The sequence below is a fragment of the Belonocnema kinseyi genome, chromosome 1 (genome assembly GCF_010883055.1).
Source record: "Belonocnema kinseyi isolate 2016_QV_RU_SX_M_011 chromosome 1, B_treatae_v1, whole genome shotgun sequence".
NCBI classification, from domain to species: Eukaryota; Metazoa; Arthropoda; class Insecta; order Hymenoptera; family Cynipidae; genus Belonocnema; species Belonocnema kinseyi.
In genome coordinates, this window is record NC_046657.1 from 179,424,988 (window position 1) to 179,439,324 (window position 14,337).

The following is a 14,337-nucleotide window of genomic DNA, read 5'->3' on the forward strand; positions in this document are numbered from 1 at the left end:
ATAAGGCTGCACAAAGATACATTAACCGATCAATGCTTTTAATTATATTTTCTTCTCGTATGAAGGTCTAGCGTTCTTTTATATGTGAGTCTTTAAACCACATGTGCAGTTCTTTCACGTATAAGGGCCTCGCGCGGTTCTATATGTGCTCTTTTACACCAAATGAGCATTTTTAGCAGAGTTTATACGTCTCAAAAAAGTTGCATATATCGATAAATGTTTTTTTAAGTTCATTTCGGTCTCGTAGAAGGTTCTAGTGTGGTACAATCTGCTATTCTTTAAACCTAATGTGTGGGCTTCTAACTAGGTGTATAGGGTTTCAAAAAGGAACATGTAGCTGTGGAACTTCAGACAAAGGTGTGAATTTCATGCAGGGTGTATACGGCTGCAAAACGCTTCATAGATCGATAAATCGTTAATTTCATTTCGGTCTCTTATGAGGTCCCAGTCTGGTCCTATCTGTGAACTTGCAATTCAAAGGCGTGGCTTGCCAGCAATATGCTCACGGCTTGAGAAAGGAAGATAGATAGATTAATTTTTTTAACTTCATTTTGGTTTCATCGGATAGGCAAGCATGGTCCTGTACGTGAATCTTTAAACCGGAGGTTTGTGTTCCGATCAGTGTGTACACGGCTTCAGAAAAGTACATATATCGATCAATGTTTTAAGGCTCACTTCGGCCTCGTAGTACTATCTGTGGGATTTTAAGCCAAAGGTGTGGCTATCTAGAAGGTTTTTTACGTGTTTAAAAAGGGAAATTTGTAATGTTTGATATTTTTAAGTTTAGGTCTTTCTTGTATAAGGGTCCAGCGTGGTCCTATCTTTGCTTCGTTAAACCAAAGTTGTAGGTTGCCCGTGCAGCTTATACGGCTCTAAAAAGGGAAATAAATCTTGAAAGTTTTCAAGTTTATTTCGGTTGCTTAGAAGAGCCGTAAGCTACTATTAAGTTAAAGATATGAATAATTTTTCATAATTAGAATTGTAGAATTTTAGGAGAAGGACTCCCAAAATAAATTCTCAACTTTAATTCATTGAAATATTCAGACCTTGGAAGTGGATTAAATCAAAAGATAATTTATCCACTACCAATTTCAAAAAAAACTTGAAGACTTTGCAAAATATACTAGTAGCGAAGAAAGCGATAGTCGGGACATGGCAAATATGCCGACCGGCAATCTTCTCTCAGCGGAGGCAGAAGAGTCACACAGCATGAAAGGAGCGATCCAAAAGTCGGTAGCGGAGTTCGATAGGACGCTTACAGAACATCAATCTTACTTCTGGGATAATAAAGGATTGGATCAATCCAATCCCAACGAACCCATACAGCTAAATGTGACTGCGGTCTCGGAGGGAGACGAGAATGAGAAGAGAATGAGGATCCGGGATGTATCATTGGCCCGAACACCCATTGATATAGAAACGCCGTATTTCGATCCGGACACCTCTCTCTCAGAAGGAGAGACAGTTACAGCATTGACAAAAAATAATAATCTAAATATAAAAGAATTGCAAAATACAATGCCTTCCATCCTTCATGCATGGGCCGAATCAATAACATACCGTCGCGACAATTATGTACATTTCATATCAGAAGATTGTGAGCCATCCAACAGCATTTTAAAATTATTAATGGCAAGAGATTGCATAAATCCTCAAGATTTATAGGAGAAACATCCAAGAATGGGCCAAGTTTTGATAACCCCTTCCGGAAAATCTATCATTTACTCCATAGTCATTAAATGAAAACATTTCGACGAAGTCAACTCGCGGAACGTTGAACAACGTTTAAAACATTTAAAGAAAGCACCGGCACGCGTTCAGCACGAGACATGCCGGATCGCTAACGCGGGCGATTTATTGGATGCATTGCTCCAAAATGAAAGTTCCTCCCGTGGAGAATCGCGCTCAAATAATATCCGAAAATTACGATAGTTTATTAGGAGGGCACAAATGACTAACAAAGACATACCAACGAATACGGGACAGGTATACTTGTCAAAAATTACGGAACGATGTACAGGAATACATTAGATCTGGGAAAAGTTGTCTGGAAAATAAATTGATGCGGGGCTGCACCCGTGAACCTATGGTAATAACGGATACCCCACTGGGGGTGCTTGATAAGGTCTCTCTAGATATTTTAGGGTAATTGTCAACCACGCCCAATGGCAACAGATACATACTTACCATGCAGGATAACTTCTCCAAGTTATGCATTGATTTGCTCATACCTGACATGAGATCCACCACCGTAGCTCACGCAGTGGCACAACATCTATTTGCGCAATACGGGGCTCCTCATTGCATCCTTACGTATCGAGGAGGGTATTTTAGAGGCAAGCTTATGCGAAAACTGAAAAATATATTCAGGGTTAAGCAATTAACAATTTCGGGATATCGGCCCCATACAAACAGTTCATTGGAGCGTAGTCATGTCGTACTCACAGACTACATAACACACTAAACGGAGGGTTTTGACGATTGGGACCGATTGCTTCCATTGGCGATCTTCGCATACAACACATCCGTTCACGAATCCATAATTTTTACTCCGTTTGAATTATTTTATGGTCAGCGAGCCCGACTACCTAGTTTCTTTCCATCTCCCGAAAAGGTAAGGCCCTTGTATGCCACCACTGGGGTTAAGGTGATCATTTTCAACGATGTTCGCAAATATAAATTCGATAAAAGAGCGGTTCGCTCTTATACCATAGTGGGCTGTACGCAAAATCATAATGTGATCCTTGATGCCGACGATGCTGCAAGATTCACCAAGCACCCTGATGCTTCGAAAAGGGACTTAGATCGATAAATGTTTTCTGGTATATTTTGGTCTCGTAAGATAAACAAACGTGGTCCTACATGAAATTATTAAAACAAAAGGTTTGGGTTTCCAGCCTTATATAAACGTCTTCAGAAAGGGACATATATGGATTAATGTTTTCAAGTTCATTTCGGCTTCGTAGAGTGAACAAACATGGTTCTATTTGCGATTCTTTAAACCAAAGGTGTGGGATCCCAGCAGTGTGTAAAAGGCTTCAAATAGGGACATAGATTAATACATATTTTCATGTTCATTTCGAACGGGTAGAAGGATCTAGCGCGCAACTACCTGTGATTATTCAACCTAAAGGTATGGGCTAACAGCAGTGTGTATACGATTTCAAAATGGGGCGTAGATCTATAAATGTTTTATGTTCATTTCAGTCTCGTAGGATGGACCAGCGAGGTCCTATATGTGATTATCCAAACAAATGGTTTGGGTTCCTAGCGGTGTATTAATGTCTGCAGACAGGGACATAGATCGATAATTGTTTTTAAGTTCATTTCTGTCTGGTAGAAGGGCTTATAGTGGCACTACCTGTGATTATTTAAACCAAATTTTGGTGTTGCCAGCAGTGCGTATACCGTTTCAAAAAGGGACATATCTGGATGGACGTTTTTAGGTTAATTTCGGTCTGGTGCAAGCGTCGTTTGTCGTCCTATATGTGCTTCTTTAAACCAAAGTTGCGAGTATCTAACAGAGTGTATACGGCTCTAAGTAGTAACATAGGTTGACAAATATTTTCAATTTCATTTTTGTCACGCGTCTCGTATGATCCTATCTGTTATTCATCAAAAAAAGGTGTGCGTTTCCAGCAAATTGTATATACGACTTCCGAAAGGACGAAGAGCGATATGTGTTTTCAATTTAATTTCGTTCTCGTAAAAGGGTCTAGCGTGGTCCTATCTGTGTTTCTTTAAACCAAAGGTGTGCGTTGCTAGAAGAGTCTATACGACTTTAAAAAGGGTCATAGATAGTTCTTTGTTTTCAGTTTTATCAGGGAGTCTCGTATAAGGGACTTCCGTGGTTCTATCTGTCATTCTATTAAGGGAAGGTGTGAGTTTCTTGTAGATTATATACAAGTTTGAAAAGAAGCATAGATCGATCAGTGTTATCAAGTTCATTTTCGTATCGCAGGTAAGTCTACTATAGTTCTATCTGTGCTTCTTTACACAAAAGGTGTGGCTTTCTTGCAGTAAATATACGACTTTATATAGGGAAATAGATAGTTTAACGTTTTTTAGTTGAGTCCTTTCTCGAATAGTGATTTAGCGTGGTCTATCTGAGATTTTTCGAAGGAAAGTTGTAAGTTCATAGCAGAGTGTTTACGGCTTCAAAATGGGACATAGATCAATAAATGATTTTCATTTCATTCCGGACTCATAAAAGGGTCTAGCGTGGTCCTATCTATTTTTCTGTAAACCAAAGGTGTAGGTTTAGGTGTAGTTCTAGTTCATTTTGGTCTTGTAGAAGGCTGCAGCTTGGTACAATCTGCTATTCTTGCAATCGAGTCTATGAGTTTCTAGCAGAATTTATACAGCTGAAAAAGGGAAATAGTTAAATGTTTTCAAGATCGTTCAGGTCTCGTAAAAGAGTCTAGCGTGCTTTTAAATGTAGTTCATTAAACCCAAGCTGGGGTTTCTTGCAGGGTTTACACGGCGTTCAAAAGAGACATATGTCAATGGAGGATTTCAAATTCATTTCGGTCTCGTAGGAGGATCTAGCGTTCTTCCACCTATGCTTACTAAAATCAAAGGTTCGCGTTTCTAGCAGTGTATATACGACTTCAAGAAGGGTCATAGATCAATAAAGCTTTTCCAATTCGTAACAAGCAGTACTTCGGCTCATTAACTTGCAACTCATGAGTTATCGTTCGACGCGTGGCGAGGCGAGAGCCTTCTCTCCCCGATTGCGCAATACCCGACAGCATGTCTGCACGCCCCATCAGACGAAAAGCCGGTTTTACCGCTGTGCCTACGTTCGGCGAGCTGACTGGTCTCTCTACCACCTGGAGCACCTATGCTGGAGCGACCGGAACCTACAGATCAAGCGTTCCTGTACATAATGCACCATCCCCGTGACCGAGGCGAATCGTGACCGCCTGTAGCATCTACAGCCATGGTTCACTTGGCTGGGGCGACGTCAAACAGGGTAACCTGTCTGACGTCTCCTTCTCTCCCTGCAACCCCCCTCACAACTAGACACCTCCTGTATCAAGTTCTGGTGTAGTTCACGCGACATGCGACGACCTGGAGCAACTAGGACCGTATGTCGGGAAAAGGTTCCCACCGATTTATGACCGACTGAACCTGGACCAAACCAAGCCCCTGCTCTCGTAACCAACTTGCTCGGTGGTCTACAGGCGCTCCTGTGGTCATCCTGCGAGGCAAAGGTACGTCGGGGTTCAAAGCTCCTGCTTTGAAAGGAAGCTTGATATGCGACTACCTGGTTCAACTACGGTCGCCTATCGAGCAAAGGGGTGTCCTGATGAAGTTGAAGCTAGTCTGTGCCGATATGACGCCACTTCTTGACTCCTGACTCCGTCCTGACTAGTCGAATTGACCTGACCTACAGGAACAACCATTCGTCACGCACGCCTTCGACAACACCAAGCTTCCTGACGACCGTTTCCTGCGTCACGCACGCATTGTGGCCTTTAGAGCGCCTCCCACCTTCTCTCTTTCCGCGCCGTACCGTACCCGTTTTCATAACACACAAAAACATGTAAATTACGAACACGAATACAATTACATTTAGAATTGTCGGCGGCAACACCTACAAACATATATACACACACACGCGCGAAGTACGCACACACTTTCACAAAAAACACACCCACGTAGAGTTAATTAGAACTGTATATTATAGAAAGAATATAACTTGCTTCTTCTGTTAATATATAAATCGCAGTTCCATTTTTTTAAAGACTGTCCCAAACCAGAAAGCCCAGGCTAGACTGGAACGTCCAGAGGGACAACACGCACATGAAATAAAACGTTACGTTAGAACTACATTTCAGTATCAAAAAAATGTCTCGCGTGCACTTATCTGTGCTTCTTTAAACCAAATTTGTATGTTTGTAGCGGGGTTTATACGGCTTCAAAAATCGACATGAATCGATGAATGCTTTCACTGAATGTGTGGGCTTCTAGCTGGGTGTGTACGTTTTCAAAAGAAACTTAGATCGATAAATATATTAGAGTTTATTTCTGTCCTCGTATAAGGGTATAACTTGTTTCTGTCATTATTTAAACCAAAGTTGCCGGTTTCTAGCAGGTTTTATATGGCATCACAAAGGACATAGATCGATAGCTTGATAAAATCCAAATTAATCTAGTTGCCGTAAATTCTCTTCTTGATTTGGAATCAGTGGAAAATTCAAGTTTAAAATAATTCAAAAATTATATTTTATTTGAAATTTGGAAATCGAAAAAGATAAAACTATAATTTGGAATTAATGAAGAAGAATTTAGATTGCCTAATTTTTCTTTATTGTAGACTTCGAGGATAGAATCTTCCGTAGTAGATTTATCGTAGGTTTCTAGAAGGGTTTATACGGAATCGAAAAGAAACATAGATTGATCAATGTTTTTAAGTTTATTTCGGTCTTGTAGGATGGACAACCCAAAGCTTTGGGTTTCCAGCAGTGTATTAAGGGTTTCAAAGAGGCACATAGATCGATAAATGTTTCCAAGTTCATTTCGGCGTGGTTCCCGTTGTGTTTCTTCAAGCCGAAGATGCAATGTTTGTACGGATTCAAAATGAGACGTAGGTCGATAAATGTTCTAAGTTCATATTGTTCCCATAGAAGGGCCTTGCGTGGCCCTATCTGTGCTTTTTTAAATGAAATGGCTTAAAAATGGAAATGAATCCATAAATGTATTCAAGTTAATTTCGGTCTCGTATAAGTTTCTAGCGTTGTTCTAGCTGTGGATTTTTAAGCAAAAGATGTGAGGTTTTTACATGGTGAATACGGCTGCAAAAAGCAACGTCGATCGATCAATGTTTTCATGTTCTTTTCGGTCTCGCTTAAGATTCTAACTTGGTTTTATCTCTGTTTCTCTTTAACCAAAAGTGTGAGATCTTAACAAGGTACATAGGATTTCAAAAAGGGACATAGATCGAAAAATGTTTTCAAGTCCATTTCGGTCCCATATAAGGGTCTAGGTAGATCCCATCTGCGATTCTTTAATCTATAGGTGCAAGTTTTTTGCAGGGTGTATACTACTGCAAAAAGAGACATAGTTCGATAAATTTTTTTCATGTTCATTTCGATCTCGTATATGTGTCTAGCATGGTCCTATCTGTGGTTCTTTAAACCAAAGGATTTGTTTTACAGCAGTGTGTAAATGGCTTTAAATTGGAACATAGAGCGGCAAATGTTTTTAGGTTCATTTTGCTCTCGCATAAGAGTTTCGCGTTATCCTATCTGTGGTTCTGAAACCCAAAGGTGTGGGTTCACAGTAATGTGTATACGACTTCAGATAGGGACGAAAATGAATTAATGTTTTCAAGTTCTTTTCGGTTTCCTATAAGTGTCTGACGTGGTCCTACCTATGCTTCTTTAAACTAAAGTTGTGAGTTTTTAGCAAAGTGTATACCGCTCTAAATAGGGAGATAGTTCGATAAATGTTTTCAATTTTATTTTTGTCACGTGTGAGGTTCTAGCGTGTTCATGTTTGTGATGCTAGAAACTAAAGTTTGGTTTCCCAGAAGTGTAAAAACGGTTTTAGAAACGGACAAAGATCGATTAAATGTTTTCAAGTCTGTTTCGGTCTCGTATAAGTGTCTAGCGTGGCCCAATCTCTTGCAATTTTTTCATATCGTCCGTTAATTGGCTTATAAGGTTCTTGTTGTGTGTTTTTTATAATTTTGGGAATGCTATAACTCTAATAATTTCAATTTTTATGAAAAAAGTCATAAGATAAATTGTTAGACTTTTTAAAAACTATGAATAACTGTAAAGAAAATTCTTGAATTTTGAAAAAAATGGTCTCAAAATTATTCAAAAGGCGCTCACTTTAAACATTTTTATCCAAAATTGCTGGATAACGTACTTGACCTTTAGTTTAGGATACTAAAGAGTGAACCAAAAGCCAATTTAATAGAATAAGTTTTTTCAAAAGTTAGCGTGCTCACGGACAGACAGGCATAAAAACAGACTTAACGAAAGACAGATAGACATACAGATAGACACATTCATAAAAACATATTTTTCGGTTTCAGGGGGTCTCAAAACGTAGACCTTTTAAGAAAAATGGTGGGGGTCAAGTTTTATACAAATCTAATACCTTCTCTGCTGAGACTGTAAAAATAATTTAATCGTCATGCATAACTTTTGGATTATTCTATTTTTTAGTTTTAATCATCAAAAATAGCATCAAAAAAATGAAAAGTTAAATTTTTTAAAACCCCACATACGAGAAGGAAAAAGAAATTAAGAGACAAAAGTTGTGATACAAATGTGCCCACGCAGCAGGCACATCTATTTTACTCTTAATGACGTTTCTCATGGTTAGAGCCAAAACTTCGGATCCTATCTTTTTCATATGCACAATTTTTATGTATTTATCTTTTAACTTATTTGCCACAGTTTGGCCGAAAAATGTAATTTTTGGATTTTTCATTATTTTGTATGCTGTCAAAATTTTAATTTTGAATTTTTCAAGAAAATACAAAAATTTGTTATAATAATCTTATAGGGCATTCAAAAAGCAACATTTTTCTTTTTTTTTACTTTTTTACATCGTGCATTATTTGGTTTAAAATGTTCATTTTCCTGTGTTTTTTGGAATTTTGTAAATGCTCTAAACCTGAATATTTTTGATTTTTTGAAAAAAGTAATTAGGATAGATTGTTCGAATTTTTTAATATTATGAATAACTGTAAGAGAATTTTCGAATTTTGAAAAAAATAGTGGAAAAAAATATTCAAAATGCGCGCACTTTTTGAATTTTATCCAAAATGGCTAGCTAACGAACTTGACCTTGAGTTTAGGACACTGAAAGGAGTTTACCAAAGGGCAATCTATTAGATTGATTTTTTCAAAAGTTATCGTGTTCACAGACAGACATATAGACATACAGACATACACATATACAGAAATACAGGCATACAGACATACGTAGGACGCTACGAAAGTTTTGCAGTACGCGAAACCTATTAGAAAAAGAGAGATGATTCTTGCGTCATTATAAAGAGCGTCAAAAATTAGGTAGGAAGAGGAAACCTGTTGACTCAGGTCTCAAGTACAGTCTGTGAATAATCTGCTGAACGATAATAGAAGAATCACGTTGAATCGGGATCTTTTCGGGATGTAAATAGTTTTATAACAGGCGACGAAACCTGGCTGTATTATTACGACGTTCGAACAAAATTACAAAACAAGATCTCGCTGTTTGAGGATGAGGATGCTCCAATGGAGGTGCGGAAGTCTCGATCTGTAAACAAAAGATTGCAGTATTCTTTGGAAGTCGTATTGGAAAACCAGCGTACATTCACCTCTTCCGGGTACAGTCAGGGATGTTTACCCCAAGTCACAAAACTAACTCAAAAGCATCAGTCCGAAATCTCGACTCAGCACCTGGCTATTCCAACACGAAAATGCACCGGCTCACAGTAGCTTTTTTGGTCAAATCTGGACTGACCATTCTAGATAACCCTCCTTACAGTCCAGATCTTGCTCCCTGTGACTTTTGTTTGTTTCCGGAAGTAAGAAAGAACTAAAAGGGCGTCGATTTACTAACGAAACTGACCTTTTGACGGCGTGGGAACAAGCGTCTGTAGATCTTCCAGAAGAGAAGTGGCAGGGTTGGTTCGATGACTGATTTCGACGTATGAAAAAGTGTATTCACTGCGGTGGAAAGTACTTCGAAAAACTACAAAAGGTGCCCTTTGTACAGACATAAAGACAGACACATTCGTAAAAACCTTTTTTTTTATTCAGAGGGTCTCTAAACGGGGATATTTGACAAAAACAGGGGGGGGGGGTCAAATTTTACACAAATGTAATAGCTTCTCTGATAAGAATGTAAAAAAGAATATTTAGGAACAGCAGAAAATAGTAGCACTTGTACCGGAAAATATGAAAAAACATCTGAGCATAATGCAAGATTAAGACATTACAGAACCTATAAGAAGATCGCAGAAAGAATGAACATAAAATTTCCAGAAATACTAGAAGCTTTGCGTGAGAAATGCGCCACGTGGATCTAAGCTACCGCCTAATATTTTGAAAGGAACAAGAAAGGCTCCTTAAGGTGAAGAACCTGCCTCACAAGAAGATCTTAATTTAATTAAAAATAAGACCACTCAAGAGATCAGTTACGCCAGCCCCTCCCCCCCTACTCTTAATTTTTGGGTTTTCTATAGTTCACTTTATTGCGCCGAAAATGCGCTCAAATACGCCACCGATAAAAAATTTTACGCCACAAAACTGTTGGACTTAGATCAGGTGTAACTCGGGTGGGAGGCATTGATAACCAAGTTATCAGAAATTAAAGTGGGGGGGGGGGCTGACTTGATTTTTCTAAACTAATGACTTTTTTCAAATTCATCATAGTGTGTTAAATCCTCAGCAGTGATGTGCAATATAAAGTTGAGGCCATGGATTGTTTCGTCTTCAAATGCGCTCATAGGCGCCATACCGTATACCGCCATGCCGTATCGCTGCCAGTATCGCGGGGTAGCGTATCGCTGCCCCCCCCTGCGTAACACCTGATATAACTCCTACAGTTTTCTGGTGCATTTCACCATAGAGAACTGAGATTTCTCTTTCCTGAAACAGGAGGCCGAACTGACCTTTCTCTGGGAGGGAAGTGTTATAACGTCACAATCTTCTTTAATTTATGAATAGGAAATTTCACAACCTGTTAATAATTTAAAAACTCTCAAAAATGATATCTCGGAGGTTACCAGTTGACCCAAAACCAATATAATCATAAGTTTAGAGGAACAAATAGCTGAGTCCCTTGTTTTTTTTTATAAATGCAACTTCTGGAAGCTCTAACATCAAGGGGACTCATGCGAGGACATCAATAACTCTAAAAATATCGCAGAAACTCCACCAGCTTATCATCATCTTCGAGCTGCGACAGAAAGAGTTGAAGTGCTTGCGTCCTTTAAAAAAAAGGCTGCCAACATCATTGAAGTACGAAATTCGATACAAGATCTCTTCATCTGGTTTTAATTCTAGTTTAGATCTAATGTCTGCAAACGTTTCGTGCATTGATTGCATCTGTTAGGATAAGAACACTGCAGCTCAGACTCGAACATACCAACTTTCCTGTATTTGGCACCAGCCTGAATCCAAAAGATTTGAAGAAGATTTTTTCTGGAAGCTAGATCTAGTTCGAATTCATTTGTTTCATTTTCTTAGTAAAGCCTCTAGATACGTGACGCGAAATATAGTAGGTTAAAAAATGGCTCCTTGTGAGTGCCGTGGAGATTTTCATTCAAGATGTGGGTAAGCAAACTAAATAGTGAAATTCAGTTTGGGTTACACTTTTCTTTTTGTGTGTGACATTACTATTACTCAATTAAAATTACTCTTCCACAATTGATCTTTTTTGCTGACTTTCGACTACTCCCGGTTTGCTGATATTTCGTTAGTTAATCCTGTCTTTTTCCAAATGAAAGCCCGTATTTTGCCGTTCCATAACCCCCAAGCTTATCGATCTTAAACTGCCCATTTTGCTATTTTTTTCAAACTGAAATTCCGAATTTTTTTGATCTCAGATGCACTTTTTGCGAATTTTCTTTCCATTCGTGCTAGAATAACCATGCAATTTTACATCTTTAAAATTATTCTATTGTATAAATTTCTTAGAAATACCGATCTTATTTTATATTTATAATGTTTGCATTTTGAAAATGATCAGTAGTCATTTTACGAAATAAGAAACATTCCTCTTGTGCGAAACACCCACTCTGCAAAAGTTAGGAAAACGAACAAAACATGCAGTTTTCAGTATAATCCATTTTAAAGAAAAATCCGCCTTACAAATTGGTATAATGCTTAACATTTAATAAAAAATGCGGTACGCGCGTTTTTGTTAGGATAGTTTTTTAGAAACTAAACCGTTTTTTACTGTAGCCTGCAGAAAGAAGAATTGATCGATTATTGCTCACATTTTTTTCATACGTAAAATGTGAATATCAATATAATTTATTTTGAAAATAATTCTACCTTAAAAATTGGTATCATATTTCACGTTCAATAAACAAAAGTGCGATTTGCATATTACTATTCGAGTAGTTTTTCAGAAACTAAATTTTTTTTATCGAGGCCTGCGCAAGGATAAATTTATGTAAAATTACTTACACTTTGTTCATACGAAACATGCAGTTTTAAATATAATTGATTTCGAAGAGAGCCATAATTCTTCGAGCAGTTTTGTAGTAACAAGACTGTCCTTTACACAAGCTTCGAGAATCATCAATTGCTCAAATTTTAACCACTTTTTTTTTACACAAAAAGTGCAGTTTTCATTATCTGGGCATCTAGGGGAAAGTATTATTTGGAGACTGAATTTTGGCTCAATGCCGAGAGTTGTGGAGTTCTGAAACGCGCGGTCACACACCTGAACACCTGTCAAAGCAATTATTCACATTGCGATATGAGACAAAATAATTATTAATAAGGAAACTAATTGAAATAATATTTGCCTAATTTTCAACTTTCTTGCATTTAACAGTATGTACTAGTCACTGAGAATAAAATGATAACTTCCTAATGCAACTTCCAAATGTTAGGTTAGTCATGGCCGTCGATATTTAAAATAAAGCCGGGATGTGTAGAAAAAGTCATGACCGTCTACATATACAATTAGGTATTTTCACTTCAATCACCAGTTAACTTCACTTCTCTGAATACAGAAAATCTAGAGGAAATTTCTTTGAACGAACAGGCAGCAATTAAGACGCAGAACGCCACGACTTAGTTTTTACATCCCGACTTTGGTGGTTTGGATGTCATGTAGGTTTTGACTAACCTAATACTTGAATATTATATCACGCCAAGTACAATTTTTATTCCAAGACACTAATAGTCACGGGTAAATAGACGGAAATTAAAAGTTAGGTAATTAATATTATAACTTACCTGCTTATTAACATCTATTTCACTCAAATAACGCCCGAAAAAATCATCTTGACAGGTGACTGACAGTTTATAGACAACACTTCACGTTGCTCTGACCGAGAAAAAACAGTGTCTAAATTGATGCTTTTCCCCTAGATTCTCCGAATGAACCTGTGTAGCTCAAATTTGTTGCAACTCACTTGAACAACGATTTTGGTGTACAAGGGAGGATCGGTGATTTTCTGTGTAAGAAAAGGCTACCTCAAAAATTGGTATATATATATTAAAATCTAATAAAAACAGTGCGATTTCCACATTAGTCTTAAAGTAGTTTTGCAGAAACTGAAATTGTATTTACCGAGACCTGCACAAGGATAAATTGATGGAAAATTACTTACACTTTGTTCGTATACAACATGCAGTTTTTAATATGATTCATTTTAAAAAGAAGCCCACCCCAAAAACGGTTATAAATATTAAGATATAATAAATAAAAGTGCGATTTGTACATAATTCTTCGAGAAGCTTTGAACAAACGTCACTTTGTTGCAACTCCTTCTTCAGTTTATAGCTTAAGTTTATGTATCAAGAAGTATCCGAAGTAGAAGGTGAAAACATTGTTTTTTTACTTTATTTGAGAAAGGCAAAGTTTTGGACTCTGTATGGTTTCTTTTCAACCCTGTTAAAAATTTTTATAATGAGAAATTTCATAAAAAGTATAATAAATAAAAAAATGTGTTTAATGGTGACCACGGCTTGTGTGATTGAAAACGTAATTACCTACCAGACGATGTGGATTTGTTGTACCAATTAGTGACAAAAGAGTCATTATTAGTTATAGTGACAGATAGATAGATCTATTAAACTATTCGGTCTTAAATTTAGACCACAAAATATGAAAGTAATACAAAAAAACTATTAAGAACCACTGCTGACTTTGAAACGCGATTACTTATTTCCAAAAGAAGTAAAAAAACTTTTTTTAAATCCATTAAAGAGTATATTAAATGATCCGTCGATTGAGTCTCAGTAGAGATATTTTTGTTATTTTGAAAATAATGTACCATGTGGGAAGTAGAAAAAGACAAGAAAGTCTCGAAACGTGTACTTCGAATTCAACTTGTTCAATTTTCCTTGTCAACAAAGGAAAGTTGTGGCGAAAATCTTAAATTTGTAGCATGCAGTCTTTAAGGTCTTATTTCTAATTGAAGCGGCTTAAGACGATATAAAGGCACCTAATAATACATGGCGCCTTAGTGACCCTTGTGTATTGTTCTACGCTGTGCTCGATCTCGAACCTGGACGAGACGCTGCGTTGTGGCTCCCAACCGGACGCTACTGCAGGACATTTCGGTGATACATTTAAATTGAATCGTTAATGAACTCTGTTCCGCATTATCATGGGGGTCGAGTCGAAGGTGTACTTTATTAT